The sequence below is a fragment of the Osmia lignaria genome, chromosome 9 (genome assembly GCF_051020975.1).
Source record: "Osmia lignaria lignaria isolate PbOS001 chromosome 9, iyOsmLign1, whole genome shotgun sequence".
NCBI lineage: Eukaryota > Metazoa > Arthropoda > Insecta > Hymenoptera > Megachilidae > Osmia > Osmia lignaria.
The window spans coordinates 3,601,866-3,623,430 of NC_135040.1; the positions used below are offsets into that span (position 1 = coordinate 3,601,866).

A 21,565-nucleotide genomic window follows, 5' to 3' on the forward strand; every position below is an offset into this window, starting at 1 on the left:
CTGATCGGTCGGGTATATCGCGTCATGGTGCGTGTCTGAGGTATTATCGCGTTTGCTCGGATAGCGATTCGATTCCTTGCCTCCGGCTGGTTCGAGGATCGTGTTTACTACGTAAAGTACGTCACCGTATACACCGGGTAACTATGGTGTGCCGTCTGTTAATGTTGCTGACACGAACGTTATCCGAGAAAAAGAAACAACGGCGTCGCGTGGAAGAGGAATGAATGAACGGGAACAGGAGGATCGAGGCGTGGCGGGAGGGGATGCAACGACCGTCGTGTTGTGACGGCCTGCTGCCTGCTTGCCGATTTGTATCGAGGTGAGAGTATTTACTGTATATACGTGCATATGCACGTGTGTATTTATTCACGCGATCAACCGTGTCCACACTGTCGTCACTGTCGCCGGCGTACACTTTGCGTACACACAGCCACGTTATTTATGCGTGGCCGCGTTCACGCAATTCGTACGAGCGAATTCGTTCTGGTCACGTGAGTCAATGTCCGCGTTCTGCTCTTCTCAAATATATCATAATATACATCATAGCGATAATGAAATTTTAATTGTCGAATCGAATCGCTACCAGGCTCCCGCAAAACTGACATTTTAAGATATTTACTATGGCTTACTTATCTTACCCTATGATAAATTTGCTTCCTACGCTATGTACGACATTTATAATCAGAATCGGATACGAAATAAGAACAGAGGTGACATTGGAGCTATGTTAAAAACTCACCGTTCTGTCAGACTATACGTGTACAGTTTCACTTGGAGACGATTCACTTGTAGTCCTTTTTAAAAGTGCACGAAAGTGAGCAGGTGTCAGGTACTCAGGCAAGTATGTTTGTCTGCTGTCTGGATAAATACGTCGTCGCGCTACCGGCTTTTGAGCTGCTTCTCTTTACACGTTAATACCGGAGAACTTTGTCGAAGGCAGAACTTAAAGTTGCTTTTACGTACTTGCTTCTACACGCGTAATTTACAGACCGCGCAAGTAAATAAATCTTTTCACACGCGTGTATTTTGAGACTACTCTTGCAATTCGAATCGGAATCGGTACTCTTTCGATTTTAGTTAAGTTTTTGTTAGAACCGCGTTTTCAATATGTCTTCCATTTTTTTTTTTTAAATCTTCGAGCATGGAGTTACTAAAAGTGGCGTAGCTAAAAACGCATGATTTAAGAAGCTTAAGGCTTTGTACGCGTTTTCATAGATGATAGATGTCGCGTCTTTCGTAGATCTTAGATGTAGATTGCACAACCCAAACTACACACCAGAGGTTGTTAGTGGTCAAACATCTTCCGTTCGAATGTTTAAAAGTGAAAAGTGGCGTGTAGTTTTCTATAAATTGTGGTGTATAATTCTTTCAAATCTCTAATAATACATGTCTTTATACGTATTCAGGTATGTAGAAACGATATCATCATCATACAATATAATTTTAAGTGTAGCATAAGATAATTACGTATTACGCCGCGCTGAAGGTATAGCGGGAACCCACGAGCACTCCATAAGAAAGAAATACAGTAAAGTTTAGAAAAATGATTGAAATAATGACTGAAATTGAAAAGTTTGATCACCGATTAGTAATTAGATGTTTAGTTTAATGCTCGCACGACATATAATTAAATATCGCGAATGAAATGTTCACGAATCACATGTAGTGACGTAACAGTATAAAAATCAAAATGGCGTCGGTATTCAAACACAGTATTATACTCTCGTTCGTTTTTCAATTAAAGTCTTTGGTATGCTACTTAAAACTTTCTATCTTAATTACTCGATTATACTAAACTTGAAACGTTGATCAGAGGACGAACCCCTTCGATAATTATTTCGAATTACTAATGATGCCTGTTTTAATTACAGGTGGTGTGCCCCTTCCTCGTTGGAGACGAGCTATGCGGTGAGTCTCAGTTTCCATGCTACTTTGTAACATTAGATTGTTCGATGAGGTTATGCTGCGGTATCTCGCTATCCGTTTCGAGTATTATTCCATAATCTTATTGGCTGTATCTTAATGCGCGATGCGTTCCTAGTATAAGTTTTAAGTTAAGCAAATGGGTAAATGAAATACCCGGTACATTTGAGACGACTTTCTCAAAAGCGAAGTACTTGGTACTAATTATACGCTCTAATTTCCATTTCTAAAATTGATTTAAATGTCTTTGATCCTGGACGAACGGTCGGCTACAATGTTCCTCAGTAAATTACGTTTAAAATTGTCCCGTTTCGAGCGCGCAAATAGCCTTAACACGTGGCGTGGAAACCGCGGCGAGCAAAAGAACGGTACGTGGAAAACAAGTGTGTCCAGCGCACGCATACACGCGTCAGTCTCGTGTTTGCATTGCGTGCAGTTATGCCTAATTGGTGGCTCGCCTGGTTGCATGCGGAAAGTAACTTGATTATTTCTTCGCGTAATTAACTGATGAACGGGCGTTAAACGTGTCGGCGCGTTTCTCTTTCAATGATATTCAGTTTGTCCCATAATTGGCCAACGAGAGTGTACACCTATATTTTCTCTGAACCATGAAGTATTTAACGAGTTTATAATTTTGTTCTTTCGATTGAAAAGTCAACTAGGAAGGGGTTCGAATGAAATAAGCTTTCCGGTGGTTCGATCATTCCGTCCACGTTTCGATTGATCTATCGGTTCACGGAAGTCCGTATTGATCGTTACGCGTTGTAAAAATTCAAGGATTCCACGAATGTTCGTTCTGGTAGGCGTCCGGTCGCGTGGAATGAATCACGAGCGCGATTTGAAACGCAAAAGAGCAGAGGGCGAGGCGGGTTCGAGCGGACGCCGGGACGCTTTCTACGCCAAAATTTCCGTTCGACCCGCGAATATCTACATAATACGTCGGAAATGGCGATCGTACGATCGCGCCACGTCATTTGCATCCGCTGGAATTGGTTAATCGACAATTCTCCGCGTAGGTCGACCGCTCGAGGATATCAACCGATCTTCCGTGTGAACGCGACTCTCCGCTTCGTATCTCGTCAGAACTGTCTCTGAACTTTGACACCCGGGACTGAAAACGATCCCGCAATATTACCCCGTATAAATAGCCGTTTCTCGGCTCGGTATTAATATTAATCGTCGATCGATAAAAGGGCGGGGAAAAAAGTAAAAAAGGAAACGAGATCTCCCTTAGCAGTGAACGCAGATTTGAAACGCGGCACACGAAGCGGAACGAGGTCGTCGGCTCGCGCGTTTATGAATGTTACATGTTACATGCATGAACTGAACTGGTGGCGTTCTCAGACGTTCGATTCGTTCCGTTGATTTGCCTCTGTTACTTTTAGGAGTTCGGCTCTAGTACCGCGAACCATTTGTCTTCATCTTCCTCGTCATTTCTTTTCATTTGTTCCATCGGCGTGGAACAAGACCCTCCGTCACCCTATTCTATTAGCGAACCTCTGGCTGGCATATGCAACGCTCTTATCGTTATTGTAGAACGATGTCCCGTTCACTGAACCTTTCTTCTTAACTACAGTATACTTCTATCTTTTTTTTCTAGTCCATTTCGCGTTAGACACTGCGAGGTCGCTTCTAACTAAAAGGCGTCTGTGAAAAATGCATCGTCACGGAACGAGATCGAAGCTCGCTCGAAGCTCGCTCGAATTCGTACAGATCTTAGAAGGATATTTGTAGATTTTAGTAAATTCATATTACTCCAAGGACGTAAAATGATTACATTCTTTATTTATAAGTTAATAGTTTTCGACCCGTAGAATCCAAAAATATAAGTCGTAGCTTTAGGAAATTAGCGGTTCAAAAGTTATGGGTATGTAAAGTTTCACGTTTTTGGGGTATTTTACACCTTACTTTGACGCCATGTTGCTTCCATCTAGCATTTGATTGGCCCGCATAGATGAGCATTCAGCGGCCATTTGTTCCACACGTATTAGGTTAGGTTAGGCTATATATTTAAATCTTAATATTGTTGAAATAATTTCTTTGAAAGGGCTCTCTTTAAAATATGAGGTTGGTGATACTGATATGTAGGTTCTCAGCTTTGGTACACCCTGAATGCTCATCTATGCGGGCCAATCAAATGATAGATGGAAGCAAAATGGCGTCAAACTAACATGTAAAATCCCTAAAAAAGCGAAACTTTACATACCCGTAACTTTTGAACCGCTGATTTTCTAAAGCTACAACTTATATTTTTGGATTCTACGCGTCAACTATTAAAGGGCAATCATTTTACGTCCTTGGAATCCAAGTTTAACCCTCGGTCATGTTCGATTGCATCATTGTCAGCCCTGCCCTGGTGCATACTTTGATTCGCGATGATCCTTATGGATCCGCGGTAGAGCTCGAGGTACCGCGAAATCCGTCGATGAAACGAGGCTTCTGTCCTCGCATGCGTGGATTTCTAAATGAAAGAGAGAGCATGCGTTAGTAGTTCGTCCCACATCGTAGAAAAAAGCGGGTCACATGGACGGCGGCGTTCGCTGGACAGGACAACATTGCTCGGCAAGGACGACCGCCATCCTCGTCGTCGTCGTCTTTGTCGTTCGTTGGCCTAAATTGCGGCTTCGTTAGTTACCAACATCGCATCATGCTAATTTCACTCGATTTTTATTTTCATCCTTCCCTTATTATCGTTCGGTCGCCCTTAGGTAGCCGGACTTTCGTACGGTTACGTTTCTACGGTGCCCCTCGTAAAATCTTAAACGTATTCGCTTCTTCGTTCTCGCACTGCCTACGTACACGTACTAATATATAAACGCTCGGATGCTTTACGAGTCACGCTTCACCACTTAAGGGGTCTGTAAATCCTACTTCGTAACTGTTTGCCACAAAGTTTACTCGCTGAGAGGTCTTTGATCCGAAAGCTATTGTCTCTAACTCCTATTAATTCGATCCCCTATTTTTTAATTTTTTTTTATTAAGGTGAAATAATGGCGATTTGCTTTAATTCTTCGGGGGTTGTTGTCTGCAAGGTGACTAACGACTGTCCACTTTAATTTCCTTTTAATTAACACTTTCATATATTTCAATACGAATCCATTAGTTATATTATTAGGAATTCTTTGACTTACTTAATTGGAAATACTTGTATTAGAAATGAAATATTTTAAAGATAATACAAATTTTCAATGATTTTAGCGTGGCAGTCAGAGTGTTAAATTGCGGATAATCAATTCGTTCCCCTATTTTTTCATTTATTAAGGTGCAATAGTGGCGATTTGCTTTAATTCTATGGGGGGTAGTTGTCTGCAAGGTGACTAACGACTGTCCACTTTAATTTCCCCTTAATTAAATTGAACTACCAAGCTGTTTCGATGAACAGCGTTTCGCGGATAATCCCGAATATCAAGTTTCCCAGCTAGGATTAGGGATTCGAAGGGATGTATATATAGATGGAGGATCTTTTGCCACTGCCTCCAATTCGGTTCACGGAAGTTCAGTTCCGTCTGGCATTCCTAAACGGTTAAAGGTGACGTTCAGCGGAACTCGCTCGAGGCTCGCGCCAAATTCGTTCCACGGAACCGACAGATCTAATGATTCGGCTTAAACACGAATATATACGAGGCCAGGTGTAGTTTCAAAACTGGAAGGGTTAGGTTCGAACGAAATTCGAAGTTAATGTTTTTCCTTCGCGTGACGAGAAACATCCCCTTCGCAGCTATTAAGAGGATCTCGTAAAATCCAAAGCAGCCCTTCGTGTTCCTTTTACTCACCGATCGACCACTCAGATACGCGTTATTTCGCCGGCCATTTTCTTCTCGAGCAAGTGGGCTAATCGTCGAAATTCGTGAGCGAAAGATCGTGCCGATTGATAACGCAGGAAAAATGTACCAGCTGTTCAACCTTAGAAGGTTTTCGAAGGGTTCGCTGCTAATCTATATTACTGATATTCGTGTCAAACAGCAGCATTTCATACGAGCAGATCGTGAGAAGTCGCAATGAATTTCAGCGAAATAAGCTTACCCGCCCCTTTTTTTCCCCTGTCCTTAATTGCCCTCGAAAGCAGAACACTGACCATTCTAGTTCTGTTGTGCGGCGATTAATTATTCTTCTCCCACCTGGAGACTTTTCGTTTCAAAAATCTACATTCCTGATTCTTCTACGTTGAAAGTTCGATTCTGGGAGAGTAGAGTTCGCGAAACGATGGTTTGGAGGGGGGGAAGGGTCGAAGCAAAGGGCAGAGGAAGCGTTTATCGGGCGGATCGATGATCGCGATTTCATCGAGCGTGAAAGATCGAATGCCGTTCGGGTCTCTCCTCGGACATTCAGGAATAGTAGACGACGCTGGTATACGTACGGTTGGATTGTTTTCATCCGACGAAAATGGCTCGTCGTGAAAATAGACGGCGACCTCCTCGTGTGTGCGTGCGCGCGTAGAAACGGGGATGATGCAGTTGGCCTGGATAAAGGTCAGTGGCCGACCTAGCCCCCCAGCAGGCCGACCACCAGCTCTGCCACCCACTGGTATTGATTTTGTTAACCTTCTAGGTTTTAGCCCCCTCCGTAACACCCCCTTCAGCCGGCAACCGCCACCCCTTCCCACCAATGACATCTTGCTGTCGCGTTGCTCTACCTTTTACTCTCTGCCTTCGCACCCTTTTCACCAGATTTTCCTTTTTCAATGAAACTCCTTTTTCACTCTGTATAGCTTTTCTTGTTTTTGAAATTTTCAATTATAAAATAATATATTGTTTCAACTTCGAGAAAAGTCGAGAAAAGTAAATAATAGGCTATCGCGGGAGCCAAAATGCCAAATTCATTCTTGACAACGCGATCGTTGATTAGGGCGGCCGCAGATAGCAACGAACAGAATTAAGGGCTCGCGATCAACTCGGCCTATTTTACCTGCTGACGAGATTGTGTTTCCAATTTATTTGATATAAAATAGGATACCAAGAATGGAAACAAATTTAGTATCAGCCGAGATGGTATCCAGAGAGTACACGTATCTGACCGTATGAAATGGCGTGTATTCTAGCGTACCATCTCCTATTCAATTCAACCGAACAATCAGCGACGATGATGCGAGGGAATAGATTGAATCGAACAGGATCGTGTACGTTGTTCCAACCATTTTCATCGCTGGTTCAATCGAACGTATCGCTACGTTCTCGACTTCAGCGCGATATCTGAAAGCGTGTGTCGTATATACTCGGTATAATTCACGATCTCGTCGGTAACGCCTACTTCGTCGGCACGGTTCGCAGCGTTTTCTCGTTTAGAAAAGCCCGTCGGGCCGCGACGGGTGTTAAGGGGAAAAGGGCTGGCGAAGACGAATCGCGCTGGTGCAGCTCGGTTGCAATTGACACGTTGGGTCGGGTAGAGTGCGTGCACGCGTGCGTGCGCGGTCAAGCAGCTATCGTTACAACGGTGGGAGCCGCATGCGGAATTCTAATGCCGTGTATCTGTGCCACTGTGCGAATTGAATTCCAATTATACGCTTGATTTACTTGTCATTCAGCCGGCCCACTCCGGGGAATTGCATCCACGACATTTGGCGCCACTCCATCTTCGTCGACCGCGACATCGCTCCTCCTCGTCGCCGGGTTTTGCGAAACGAGATAACCCGCGTGAAATTGGTCGAGTTCCGTAGGGTGTACCCCCCCTCGTCCGAGACTCTCGCGACTGCCCGGAATTTATGTAATTTCGTCCGGTTGATCTACTCTAGTTTCCTCCTCGGCATCGCTCTTCATCTTCTCGACCAGGAAGTCGAGGAACGAGGGATTTTTCAATTTAACTTCGGCATCGTTTCCGAGCATCCGATTCTTTTTCATTTTCTTGTAAATCACCGGGGTAAACGTTGAGCGTCGCGTTGAAAAACACGGAGCCGGTGACAATCGGCAGGATCGGTAATTTTCATTTCGTTCATTCGATACCAACGGAGAGACACCGGTCGCCGTATGCGACTCGTTAATCTTCCCGACTTTCGCGCTGCTCGTGTTCCTCTTTGCTCGCTCGTAGCCACGTATCAGCTAGAGAGGCTTTGGTGGCGACTCGCGTGTCCACGTACTAAGCGGGCCGAAAATAATCGCCACGACGAATTTGCATGCGAGCTTATGCGAATCATGCCGTGCAAGAATATCGGCTAGCATTGAGATTTATAAGGCGACCCGGTCGTACCGCACCGCGCCGCAAACGCGTACATTACGTGCTATTGACAGTATTACTAGGAATTTGCATATACACATATGCAAATCGCGAATGTCGACTATTGATCAGTCTCTCTTGCGTTAGCTTGCTGCTTAACTTCTCTCTCCGTTAATCGACTAGAAAAAGGAACAAATATGTCGTATCATCCGAGGAACAAGTTAACTCGTCATTTGGAAAATCTTCCTCCATGACGAGTTAACTCGTCAGGGAACTTCGAAGATCGACTTGTGTTAATTTAACCCTTTGAGCACTGAATACTCCCGGCGGAAGCAATCCGCGTGGGCGGCACCTAGCGGTAGCGATCATTGGGGTTGGAATACTTTTTTTGCTAATGTGAACTATGTTGATTGCAACTAAGTTAGAATTGTAATTCCTGTACGCCAAATTAAATAATAGAAGAAAGTTATTTTCGAACATACAGTAGGTGGTCAAATTATTAGAGCCACGGTATGAAAAATGGGTTTTTCGTGTTTGTGTAGAAATAGAGCCACAATTTTAAGGTTTTTACATCGTGTAACTTTTAATTAATAATCCTCCACTAATAATATACAAAGGAATAATAATTAAGCAATTCATTTTGATTGCTTTATCTCTGGCTCATACTTCTATTAAACGTTCAATCAATTGATATTTATTACTAATAATAAATATTTTCTGAAGAATTTCTAGGCCATTCAAGAACTTTCACTTTTTTCAACTATGCATCATAATTTTACAAGCATCAATAAATCATAAAAAAATAATAAAAACAATATTTAACTCGGTTTTCATTTAAGAATTAATGATATTTATGTAAAATCATCAATTTATGCAAGTGGCTCTAATAATTCAATCACCCACTGTAGCTTTCACTGAATGCATATATGCGTCCTTAGTCCACACAGATAGCTTTCGCTGAACGCATATACGCGTCCATAGCATTGAAAGGGTTAAACTCCACGATCGTTATTTTCTTATATCATCAACCTTGAGACATTGAGTAAAATGAAACGATAGTAAACATGTAGGTAATATAATATCCGAAATAAAATTTAATTCCTCTCGAGTCGCGACGATTCGTGTTTCTTTTGACCTACGATAAGGACGACCTTTCATTCGATGCTGTTTATCGAAGGAAAAAACCGCGCCAATTGTTGATTCTTTCATCAGCGTTCATTAATTTCCTCCCCATTCATCTTTTAACCGCTATCGCGTAATATTTCGATCGATTCTCGAACCTGTGCGCGTTGGTATCGCGTTGCCTTCAGTACCCGGTGAGTTATTGGAACAACGAGTCACTCGTTTGAGTTAGCTGCGTTGGAATTTGGTACAAGGATCGTAATTCAAGTGTCCCGGCACGAGGATTTATCCTCTCTAACGTTTCAAACGTTTGCTTACATCTCGAGGAATTAGGCTAACGCGTTGCTTGGAGATAAATTAAAAAAATAAAATTACCTCCGTTTGATGGTTTTCGCTACCGGTTAAAAAGAACGACAGAAAGCGAGGAAAGGTCATTGTCGGAGAACGGAGACATTTCTATCGAGTAATGGAGCGGTCAGGGCCGAACAGTGGGTCTTTCAGTACCCATCCCTTGCGCGTAGAACGAGTGGGTCGAGTGGAAAGTCAGGATTGCGATCGAGTTTGCGAAATTGCGTTGCTTCAAAGGTTATTGACGGAAGTTGTAGTACAACTTTGTTTATTTCAAATCTCTAACGAGATGTTGAAAAGAATCATTTCATCTGTCGTCACAGCTGTGATGGAGGACGAGAAGGGTTAAAAGCAAGGAAAAATAATCGTTTTCTTTTACATGTATTCATCTGTTCGCGAAATAATTGACGCAGTAGCGTTGATAGGTGAGCGATAAATAAGCATCGATTAATGAATGAGCATGACTAAGTGTGACTCTTTAACGAGGCTCTCCTTCGTATGAGATACTGCACATTGCAGAAACATTGTGGTTTATTGTCGTGTCACTTATGAATTATAGAGTTGTCGAAGGGAATGAATGGTTCCTTTGATAATAACGTGGATACTAGCGATTATAAATATTCATTCGCGGCTATTTCTCGTAGAATGAATGGCCTTTACGTAACACGTGCGCGAATAGCGGAATTCTCATGGGCTGAGTTGACAAAATGTCGATCCAGGTGTTTCTTTTTCTCATGATTTCCATATTAGTTTCGATAAGGGAGGCGAGTACTCGAATTTCGAGTTAAACAATGATCGGTCGGTCGAGCCGAGCCGAGTGCTTGAATTTGCCGAATTACTCGAAATCGACGAACTGTTTGAGACAAAAGCGAGCTACTCGAAAAAATCGAATTACTCGAATATTCGAGCTGAAAATTCATCTTCAAGTAGTTCGATTTTTTCGAATAGCTCGCTTTTGTTTCAAACAGTCCGTCGATTTCGAGTATTTCGGCAAATTCAAGCGCTCGACACGGCTCGAACAATCGAAGCGAGTTGAGATCGACTTGTAAATTACGAGTACTTGCATAGCTCTAATTCTACTGTCTCCACAATTATTTCGCGATAGCGTTTTCACTTCTTTCAGCCGCATTCTTTTACTTCTCTGGACGATTAAGAACGTTCGACGCGGTGAACTGCTTGCAGCATACTCGTTTAACCTTATGAACGCGAGCTAGCATTCGCTCATTTTCCACTTAGAATGTCTTGCATCGTCGTCGTAGTTGAAACGAGAATGAAACTAGCTGTGACCCAGTTATATCCCACGACGATTTTCGTGTTCTGGATACCGGCCATTGACGCAACCCTCTTCATCTAACGCTATTGTCTCGCTATTCCCTGCCGAGATCCCCGACTTAAATTATAAACGATATACAGTCCCTGGCCATCGAATTAGGACCACGTATGAGAATTTCACTTTCATGGCTATAATAGTATGTCATATATGGAAAATTGTCTTAGGTCATTCAAATTATTACTAAATACATTGATAACCAGGTATACATAGCAATAGATTTGTTACTGTTGTGATGAAAATAAAATTATGTGTTTGTCTGGGGCCAACTCAAAAGACCAGTTTACAACTCTCCAAGCACCACATTATCTGAGTTGAAAAGAAAAATTACAGATATTTGGGAAAATAACGAAGATATAAAAAGCATATGATAAAGCTGTCATCAAAAAAAGCGTGGAAATATAAGATATTAACGTGTGTTAATAATGTTATGTACAGTAGTAGCCTATGGATAAGTTTCCGAATGGCCCCATCAAAATTGAGAACTCAGATTTGGTGTATAACCAGAAACCGATTAAAATTTGTTTCAGAGCTGGATGTCTTACCGTTTTTGAGATATCGTGGTAATTGCACAATTTTGGGTTTACGTATGCGCTATTCGATATTGCGCATGCGCCACTCAGTACTGCGCATGCGCATACCCTAACCTAACCTTACCACGATATCTCTATAACGGTAAGACATCCAACTCTGAAACCAACTCTAATCGGTTTCTTGTAGTCAATTTAGATTACATACCGAACCTGAGTTCTCAATTTTATGTTATTAGCTAATCTATAGCCGTTTGTTATGTTAGTAGCTAATAAATTATATCATTACAATTTGAACAGACCTTTTAATTTTACGGAAAACGTGAAAAATGTTGAAAATTTCTAGTGGTCCTTATTCGATGGCCAGGGACTGTATTTCTCGTTGATCGAACCAAGGTGCAAAGGTTGTTTCTCTAATTACCGATGCGACGCTGGACGAAATGTCAAGGCGCTAATAGATTCCTTTCTTTTCGAAACTTATTTTGGAAGCTCGGTAACGGCACACGGGGGTCAACGCTCACGCGTGACGATTTTTCTCGGGTCTCGGCGAGGAAGGGAGACGGGGAGAGTTGAATTTCGAGTGGTCCAGCAGTCGCGTTACCGGGCACAATGGGTGGCTCGTTGGGAGATTATGAGATGTATGAATGGAAATGTAGCCGGTGGCTACGTTTCAGCCGACAGGCAGAGGCCTACCCTGGCAGAAGACATTCCTAAGGTTTGACGTTGGCTCTAATAGAAAAACTGGGCATCTGCCAGGGGCGTAGCAGCCGTTGCGGGAATAACAATACGACGAACGCAAATGCGCGTGTCGGCCAAACATCGTGCGCCTATTCTTTCTTGCTTTCTCCGGTTTTAATCGACCACCTCCGTTCGGAGAAGCGATCGCAACGATCCACGATCGATCCATAGACTTTTTCTGCATTTTAAGAAGAAACTTTCCATCCACATCTTATTTCTACGATTTTAAACAAAACCATACGTTCCGGGATCTTTCTACGGTTACCCAATAATTAAGAATCATTATTCTCTTTTATATTTCTAAATTCAAAGATCAGTCCGATTTCTAAGATCCGTGGGAAGAGAAAAAGTCCAACTGGTTAAACGAACAAGGCAAAGTCTAGCCTTTCATTAGCTGGTCCTTAATCAATTGAATCAATCCACGTGTTCGACAGGTTTCTGTTCTCCGAACAAGGTGTTAAAGGTATCACCGTTAAGAATCGAACGAAAATTCCTTTGTCAAACCTATCTCTTTGACGAAACGATAAATCGATTAACAATGAATGTTTCTTGATCGATCGATCGATCGTCTAGTTGTTCGGGATCTTGAAAAGGAAGTGGATGGGTATAACTGGGCGCTTGCCAGGGGCGTACGCGATCGCGGTGTTGGAATATCAATGTGCCGGTAGCGAATCGTTAGGAGAGGAGGAACGTGTGCTCGCGCGAGTTACACGCTCGTGCAAAGAGAATTCCCCAGGGCTGCGAGAGCGTAACCACGTAAGGCGTATCGGGCGCGAGGCCACTGGTGCATTGTCATCTTCCCACACGCGATGCACGTCGAGAAATACGAGAGAGATAGATAGGAAGGCGGTGCGGCGCGGCGAGGCTTTCCTCCTGGTCCGCCGCTTGGGAAAAACTCTATTGTCGATAACCTGCTTCCATTCGCGAATTCACGGTCACACGATCGACGTAGATTGCTGTCTTATCGATTCTATTTTTCACTGGTGAAATAGAAAATTGCATAAATCAATGAATGTATTAATATCGAATACATTCTTAGACTATTAATGAAAGGGGAGGAAAAATTGGAAATTTTCTTATTAGAACGTAAAGTGAAATGTTGGTTAATGAAAGTTGACAGGTAACACAATGCGATACACGGAACTAGCATAGTTGAAACGAAATTTGAGTGTAGGCGTTGTTTATGACGCGAGCCCGGTGCCGGTAGAAACGCGTCGTACGCGTAAATCTTTCGCCATTTTATTCGCCCGGACGGAGGGGTTTTTGAACACGTAATACTTTCATCCACTTTCCCCGTCGGTGTTACTCGCAAAACTTTTCAAAGCACTCTCTTCGTCTGCTGCTTTCCGTCTAAAGTAATTTCTACTCCGATCACGCTTCCTTTCTCCCGTCACGTCACACACCGCGACCGAGCGAACAGCCTATTCCAGGATATCGATCGTTCAATTACGACAATATTATATTTATCGGGACGAAATTCTGTCGATAAAGAAAGCAACCGGTACACAATACCTCTGATGTGTTTATTTCGAACGGTGGAATAACGCGGTGACGTTTAATTGGTAATTATTCCGCAAATCGTTGCACGAACCGTGTGATTAATATTTCTTCAAATTGGTATTCGTTTCGATAGCCTGCCGGTTAAAGCTACCATTTATTATCCATAAAATTAGCATCGTAATGCCCTCGATTCCCATGATATCAGTTGAGAAACGTTTTAACAATGTAACATTTTATCTTCGCTTATGTTTGCTTCGCGATCGTGTCATTTTCACCTTGCTCGTTTCATTCCTTATTCTTTGGAAAAAATAAAATTAAAAAAGTGACACTGAAGTTGTCTGTGATTAATTTTTCAAATTAGACCTTGCAATCAGGTAATTCAAGTACTTATTCCAGAAAGGATTATAATTAATAAAATTTTATCGATTTCAACTCGTCGATCATCCTTCTTACATCATCTAGCATCTAACGAACTCCATCTTAGCCAGGTTGAAAGATTGTCGGTTAAGCAAATACCAATTAACGAAGCCTGCCTGTTCGAGTCCCGTTAATCTTCAAAACACGATTGGTTCTTCGTTAAAAGTCCAACGGAAGTGGGATAGGTTCCAGGAAAATGAATCTAGGAATTGAAAACGATCGAGGAGAGAGCGGGGTCGGGTCTTTTCGTCTTTCCTAGACAAAATCAACGATGGTGGGGAAAACCTGTCGCAGCCGTTCGCAGCAATGCAAAACGAAGCTTTAGATCGAAGGACAGAGGGCCGATAATTCTTGGGACCCCGATGCGGGGCTATTACATCCAAGCCAACCATCCTCTTTTCCCCTTAGAGCCGGATACGCGGAATTATAATCGAGGGACGAATTTTCGAGCGAACCTTTTCACCCCCTTTTCCTCTTTTTTCCCTCCTGCTTCGTGTAATGGTTTAATCCTTTTATCGTAGCACGAAACATACCGTACCCCTTTCTATTAATATCTGAAAGCTTCATTTTTTTTAGAAAAATTAAACACGCTGGTCTCTTTGACGATTCCAGTTGCGTTATTTAATTAAGATAATGTACCAATTACTGGCGTTATCTTCCTTCGATTCTCCTACGAATTTCGTAGAAAATTCTGAAGCTTAATTGTCGAAAGGAATCAGCAGTTACCATCGACACGCGAGTAGCAAACTCGAATAGCAACATCGTCAACAAAGTTGCATCGATCGAGATAGAAGTGGGCAGGGGGTTGGTGTAGTCACGCTAGGATGGTTGAGGGATCGTTAAAACGGGAAAAAGGGGGTGAAGGGTGTAGGTAGAAAATTGCTGGGGACATGAACGGTTCGAGTATACGTAATCGCGAGTCGAGTCGGGTCGGGTAACGCGATTGGACTATGAGATGAAGTAGAAGCCCGGACAGCGGCTAAAGAAGAAGAAGAAGAATAAGGCGGTAAGATAGAAAAGGAAGAGAATGAAGAGCGAAGTGTTGCGGCGAACGCGAGGGAGGGATTCACAATAGCTCAACTGTTGGAATGAGGAAGTCTCTCGTACGAGACGACACCAGGGGAATACTAAAGTCTGGGTTACTAATAGTTGGTTACTTCGCGTATTCCAGCCTCATAGATTCTCGCGAGGTGGAGCTTCTTGGGATCACGGTGTTCGTGTTGCCCGGTTTCACTTTGTATCGGCGCCATTTGTACGCTTTGAACACGGACGAAAAGGGGGATCGTCGCTGTCTCCGTTCGTGATCCTCTATTTTCCTATGCCCGCGTTGATTTGCGACTCGTTTCTGGGAACGAATCTTGCTCGCCCGTATGGCTTTCGGACTGGGTCAAGAATTAGCTTTTCGTGTATCCTCCTGTCTCCCTTCCGCTGATCTTTAATAGCTTAACAATTTAGCCGCTGAAAATTGCCGGCTCGACTGCCATCAAACGGTCAACTATTTCTTTTTTTTTCTTTTTTCTCAAGGGTATATCCAAAATTCAACCTTAACGGACTTGTTGCTCCTGCCGTCCGACAAATTTCTAACCTCCTACGCGCATTTTGCCACACGGTTGGCGGTAGGTTTCCGTTCGGGGAGAAAAAGTAACGCGCGCAGGTTGCGGGTAAATCCGCCGCGCCAAGTATCCCGTTAATCTGACAAGTAATGGCGCATCGGTGCGTTATATATCGCGGCGTATAAATCACTGACGTATAAATCGTTTAGCATAACAACGTAACAGCGGCGATAATATTGCACGTGTGCATAGGAAGCTCGTATATATTTTTGCGATACCCCGGCGGAGACGGCTATTTTTGAGCGAATCGTAAAGAAGATACTTGGAAATCGCTGTAGAACCATGTTGGTATTGTTAAATCAATGTTCATTGTAATATTTATCTTCGCGATTGTGTACGGGGCGAAAAATGAATTTCTATCAATCCTTCGTTCACTGCCGATCACCGTAGCTTTTCCCATAGAAAATTTTATTTAATATTCATTTTATTATTAATATTCTTCAGTTAGATGATAAATTTGATGATATTTGAAATAAAAAAAATACTATTCATTTTTCTGGAATCGAACCCGCGATCCTCGGATTTGAAGACAGGTATTATTAATTGGAAAGTTCTTTTATTTGATAATATTTCTTTCCCCATAGAAAATCTTATTTAATATCCATTTTATTATTAATATTCTTCAGTTAGATGATAAATTTGACGATATTTGAAATAAAAAAAATAATATTATTTTTTCTGGAATCGAACTCGCGACCCTCGGATTTGATGTCAGGTACATGACTCGTTCCACTATCGTTAATTGGGAAGTTCTTTTATTTGTTAATATTTCGGAAATAATTAAACAACAAAAGGCCTGTTGTCACAGGTGGTCGATGAGGTTCGTTGTTCGTTTCTTCGAACGATAAACAAGGAGTCGTGGACGATGAGAGACTGTTGCAGGCTGCACGGTGGAACCGAGGCTAAACCATTGAATCGTTTATATCAATCGTCGACGATTGGCTTTCGTTCGTCTCACAACTTTCTTTCCCATTCCCGGGTCAGTACTCGTATCTGCTTCGCAGTCAGTCGTCTCTGGTCGAAAGCGTAGAGGTCAAAGGAAAACAGGTGAATCAGACAATTTAAAAAGATTCGCCCTTGGCCCTCGTCCTCGTGGCGGATGATTCGCTTCGTTAAATCGATTGTGTTTCAATCTGACCCGCTAATGCGCGAGAGCCGGGCCAGACGTGCTCTCGCGAGCGTATCGTTTGCTCTGCCTGTTTGTGCTGACCTACATGCCCGTCCAAAATAATCTGACACTGCCGGCAAGACCTTAACCGCGACCTCTGCTGGAGCAGATCGAAGAATAAACCGAGCGCTTCTAACTCCGTTCCAATTGCTTTGCAATCACGCCACGTTCCTTTATCCAGGACAAATTATTATCCGTTTCATCTACAATTATTTTTCATAAATTTCTATCGTAGAACAGTTAGAAATTCATTGCATTATCTACATCGAACGCGTTCGCAGTAGATCCAGACACAGTGGATAGAGATCATCGGTGAGCGACGAAAATTTTAGATAGCATAAATATTATAATAATATTAAGCTTGAAGTTTTTATTAGTTTTTTTGTTCCTTAATTACCTCACTAAATTAAACGTTATAGCACTGATGATCAGACGACCGCGACCCTTTTTTGCTCTCTCTCCCCCTCTTATATAATTCATTTCTGCAACGAAGAGAAAAAAAATTCATCAAAATGTTTTTTTCACATGAAAGAATGGAAAGAGGTAGCGAGAAGGCGATCACGCCTTCGGGCGAGCAAAGATTAACAACGTTTCAAGGATGTCATCGATGATGGGTCGGTGCATAAAATTGAAGGCGGTCAGGCACGTGATTGGCTCGTTTAAAATGTAGTGACCTACACGGCCGTCCAAAATGATCTGACACTGCAGGCTTGACCTTAACCGTGACCCCTGCTGGAACGGCTCGAAGGGCAAACCCCGTCGTGAGATTTAAAACCAATTGACGAGACACATAAGTCGTGCAAACAGCTATTTCGTACGTGCATGCCCGGCACCTAATTGTGCCCAATAGCGTGACGTATGTATACGTATTTTAGGTCTACATCCTCTTAAATTGGAGCATTCGATTCAACTTATATAAAAGAGATCGCTGCGTTTCGACGTAGTTGCTTTTTTTAACCCTTATGTTTTCGAGGATCGATAAATATGACGTAGTTTTTATCGGGGTTCAAATTAAATCATCGCTAATTGCAATCGAACCCTTCGATCGTGAAAGAGAAAATTTTAATTGAAAAAACATCAAATTGTCAAAGAGATTTAATAACCGTTGTTGTAAAACGAGAATAGAATTTATTTTCTTTTCTTTTTCTTATTCTTCTCAGTTCAATGCACTTTTATGTTAATAGTCAATCCCGCAATCATATCATGTATTGCGTAAGCCTATTGATTGGTACTAGGAAAGTGAGTATTAATATCGAAAAATGTTGTATTCAGAACAAGTATGTACCACGCCTAGGCAGCAACGGGTACGTAACGCGATGCCCGTTTAACCTAACGTTAATTTATTAACGAGACTGTAGAATTATCAGGCAATCACTGCTTTAATGCTCGCGAGCGTGACAAACATGTTTCAGATTCATTTTTCTTCGTCGCTGCTAAAACGTAGGATTTTTATCACGGTTGATAATAGAAAAATTCAAAGAATTCCTATGTAAAGTACACCTGTAATTTCGTCTATTTTCCAAATTTCATATTAACTTGAAAATAAATAGAATTATTTAAAATTGCAAACATCGAAATTCAGCCAGAAATTATCGACGGATGCAATAATGAAAAAATCAAATTCATTAGCAGTCTCGTCGACGAAGTCTCGCGGGGAGGAAGTTAAGTCGATTGTTAATCGTGGTTGGCCAGCTTTCGGCCGGACTCTTTCGTAATATTCACCGGCTACGTCCGCGGACCTATTCGATATTCAATGACGCGATACAAGTATCGATTCCCCGAAGTTCGGCAAGCGAGCCAAAGGAGGAACATCGACGGGTGTGGTCGAGGAGTGCGTACATCGATCGGCACTTTAACCTCCGACGAAAGCACACGTTTCTACGCGGCGAAGGAGGGATCCCGGTTGTCCTGCTGCAACCGTTGGCAACAGGATCTTCAAACTTCCTACCCGTTTCACGAGGGTCTTCGAGTACTACCCTTTTCTCACCTTGCTACACACCTGCTCCTGTTACATACCCTGCAACCCCTTCTAAGCTTCGAAACTTTCTACTCTATTACCTAAGTCGAAACGAAACCCTCCTAGATCCTTCGGCACACCCTTCTTGCAATTAGAAAAAAAAAAAAAGAAAAAAGAATTGAAGAAAAATAAATTTCTTTGAGCTAAGTAAAAATAGTACTCGGTCAGGTTACTAAATTGAGCTTAAACATAACAATGGGGCAAAGAGCTAGGAAGGATAAGGTGGAAAGGAGGTGTGCGTACTCGTAGAGCTCGCACACGAGGGAGAGAACGTAGACTAGGGGAGTATAGAATAGCGCAAGAGCAACACGGAGATATATAGTTTGTTGTAGAGAGAGCGAGCTGGTCGAAATTAATGCGGTGAATCCAGTGAACGGGTGGAGATCGGGTTGCTCGGTCGTGGCTCGTTTTGAGTTTTTTAGTTCTCGAATTTAATCCAAGAATGGGGGAGAATGGGGGACATTGAAAGCGGTGGATCTCGTCTAGACGGTATGTGACGTCACGAGACAAGGTCGACCATCGGTCTATCCATGGGCACAGCCTCGCTTTTCTCTATACAATACAGGAAATGCTATGTGTACTCTAATAGACGTGCAATTTGCTATTTTAACATCGATTTCACCCGATAGTCCCTTAAGGGTGCTTTCGATCGATCGTACCCATCCGTAGCTTCAACCCCTTGTCAGAACTTTCTTTGAAAATTCATCAGAATTCTTTGCTTTCTTTTCTATTAAATTCTATAATTTTTCAAATGCTCTCAGATGAAATATTTGACAACCCCTTTTAGGTAATTTTCTACAAATGAAAGGAAGAAAATAGTTGATCGAATTCATTTGTTCGGTACTGTACACGCGCCTTCGACGCATTTCGTCGTCCCAGCTTCTACCTCGCCCTCTAGCCAGGCTTCTTTTCGTTCCCCTTCTTCTTCTACGTCTTTTCTTTTTCCCTTTATTTCGTCCTTTCCCTCCCTTGCTCTCTAGCTGCGCGGACTCGAGCCAGAAGGGTGGCACCAGCAGCCAGCCTCGTGTGTATCCTTCCACACAATACTAGCGACCGGACCAGTTGGACTAGGAATCGTGCCGATCTTGTTCCTTGCCGGGCATCCTGATCGATTCGTCTTGCCGGTGATGTTGCCCATTCCGAAGGGCTTACGAACCGTAATCTTGCGATGAAAGGAAATGGACCTTGCCCTTGCCAGAGACACGTGCACCTTATCGACCGACAGTTATTTAAAAGCAATTAATTAGCCTTTTCATTTATTTTTCCTTCAATTAGAGTAATCATGGTTAGGGATTTAGGGGATCTTGGGTAGGATTATCCACCAAGGGATTAGGGGGTTGATATCTTTTTTATTCGGAATATTAACACTAGATTGCTGGAGCGAGTCAATTTAACTCATTTACGATTTTATTGCTAAACTTAATAGAATTATGAAATTTATACAAATAATAATTCCTTCCCCTCCCCACTCCTTAGTTTCAAAAATTCATATATGCTATACCTATTATTTAGTGTTAATTAAGAATTATTCAAAATATTATTGTGCTCTCAAGAGAACTTCGACTGGCTTTTCCATGTCTCGTGTCAAAGGTTGAACGGTATCCCTCGTGTTTCTCCTCTGAAAATATCCTCGACCGATTAAGAATTCCATCCGAAATTCCGTCGACAGAGTCATTCGTTTCCCGCGTTTTCTGTCACCAGCCCGACAACGTTTTATCTCGTCCGGAAATCAGTAAAGCCTGTGCTGGACTTTGGTCAAGACGAACGACGCTCGTGGTTCTCGCTTCGAACAACGAATAATATCTGAATTCCTTTACGTTCAGGCATAGCCAATCAGGCTCATCAATAATTCAGCGCGTTCGACCGACCGAGAAATTCGAAAACAAGGCGAAAACAGACTGACTACAGGCGCTGTCACAAATTCTTCCTTTTAAGTAAGGAAACACTTAACGTTAACATAGATTATTATTTCTTCGTTTCTTGCAAATACAGAAATTAGTTAGTTTTTTAATTAGGAATTTGTTAGTTCTACAATTCGTTAATTTAGAACCGCATCGCTAATGAAATCATCGGTGGTTGATTATTAAGCAGGCCACAATAACAGCCTTTCCTCTAACGTTCATAAGAAAATTAAATTCATTTCCTGAGAATTTCATTACTCCATTTCTCATATTTGAAGGTCTTTTTGCAATTAGGATACTTTGTGCAAAATAAGTAGAATTTAATTTTTTAACTTAGACCTTCAGTTTTCTATTTTGTAAAATTATATTGGAAATTATGGAAAGTAGGATATTTATGTTCAAAAAAATAATTGCAAATTAGAAGATCGAGTTTTGATCGAGCCTGTAGGTGAAAAGAGCGATCTGGGTTGCCTTTACAAATCGCAGCAGACGCGTTACCTAACCGCAAGTTTATCGTCGTACGATTGAATTTCGATTTTTCTCGCGATCCACGATATCGTGGCGAGGCGATGGAAAAAACAGCAGGACAGAGGTCTTTCGAAACGGGGTCGATCGAATTTGTCTATTCAATCTGTCCGTCGGTGTCTGCGAAACGTCGAGATACCTGATCAAGCCGCACACTTTCATACATTTCAATGCGACCGACAGGATGCACATTTCAATGCCGAATCGAGGTTAAATTCTAAACAGTCGGGGAGGATGTCGGTGAACGTGTCAACCGAGCGAATAAGGAATTGGCAAGTGCTAAATG

The 21,565-nt window shown here is 42.3% G+C and overlaps 2 protein-coding genes across 3 annotated transcripts in view; one reads left to right on the forward strand and one right to left on the reverse strand.

The window, feature by feature from the left end:
- Nucleotides 1-1,104, reverse strand: part of LOC117606988 (uncharacterized) — a 75,821-nt gene extending 74,717 nt beyond the window's left edge. Inside the window, exon 1 of the mRNA XM_076690139.1 lies at nucleotides 740-1,104. The gene's annotated coding sequence lies outside the window, so the exon portion shown is untranslated. The remainder of the gene's footprint in view (nucleotides 1-739) is intronic.
- Oatp74D (Organic anion transporting polypeptide 74D) overlaps nucleotides 181-21,565 on the forward strand; it is a 76,797-nt gene continuing 55,412 nt past the window's right edge. For both annotated transcript variants that reach the window (XM_076690137.1, XM_034330075.2), the window contains exons 1-2: nucleotides 181-319; nucleotides 1,872-1,908. The gene's annotated coding sequence lies outside the window, so the exon portion shown is untranslated. The remainder of the gene's footprint in view (nucleotides 320-1,871; nucleotides 1,909-21,565) is intronic.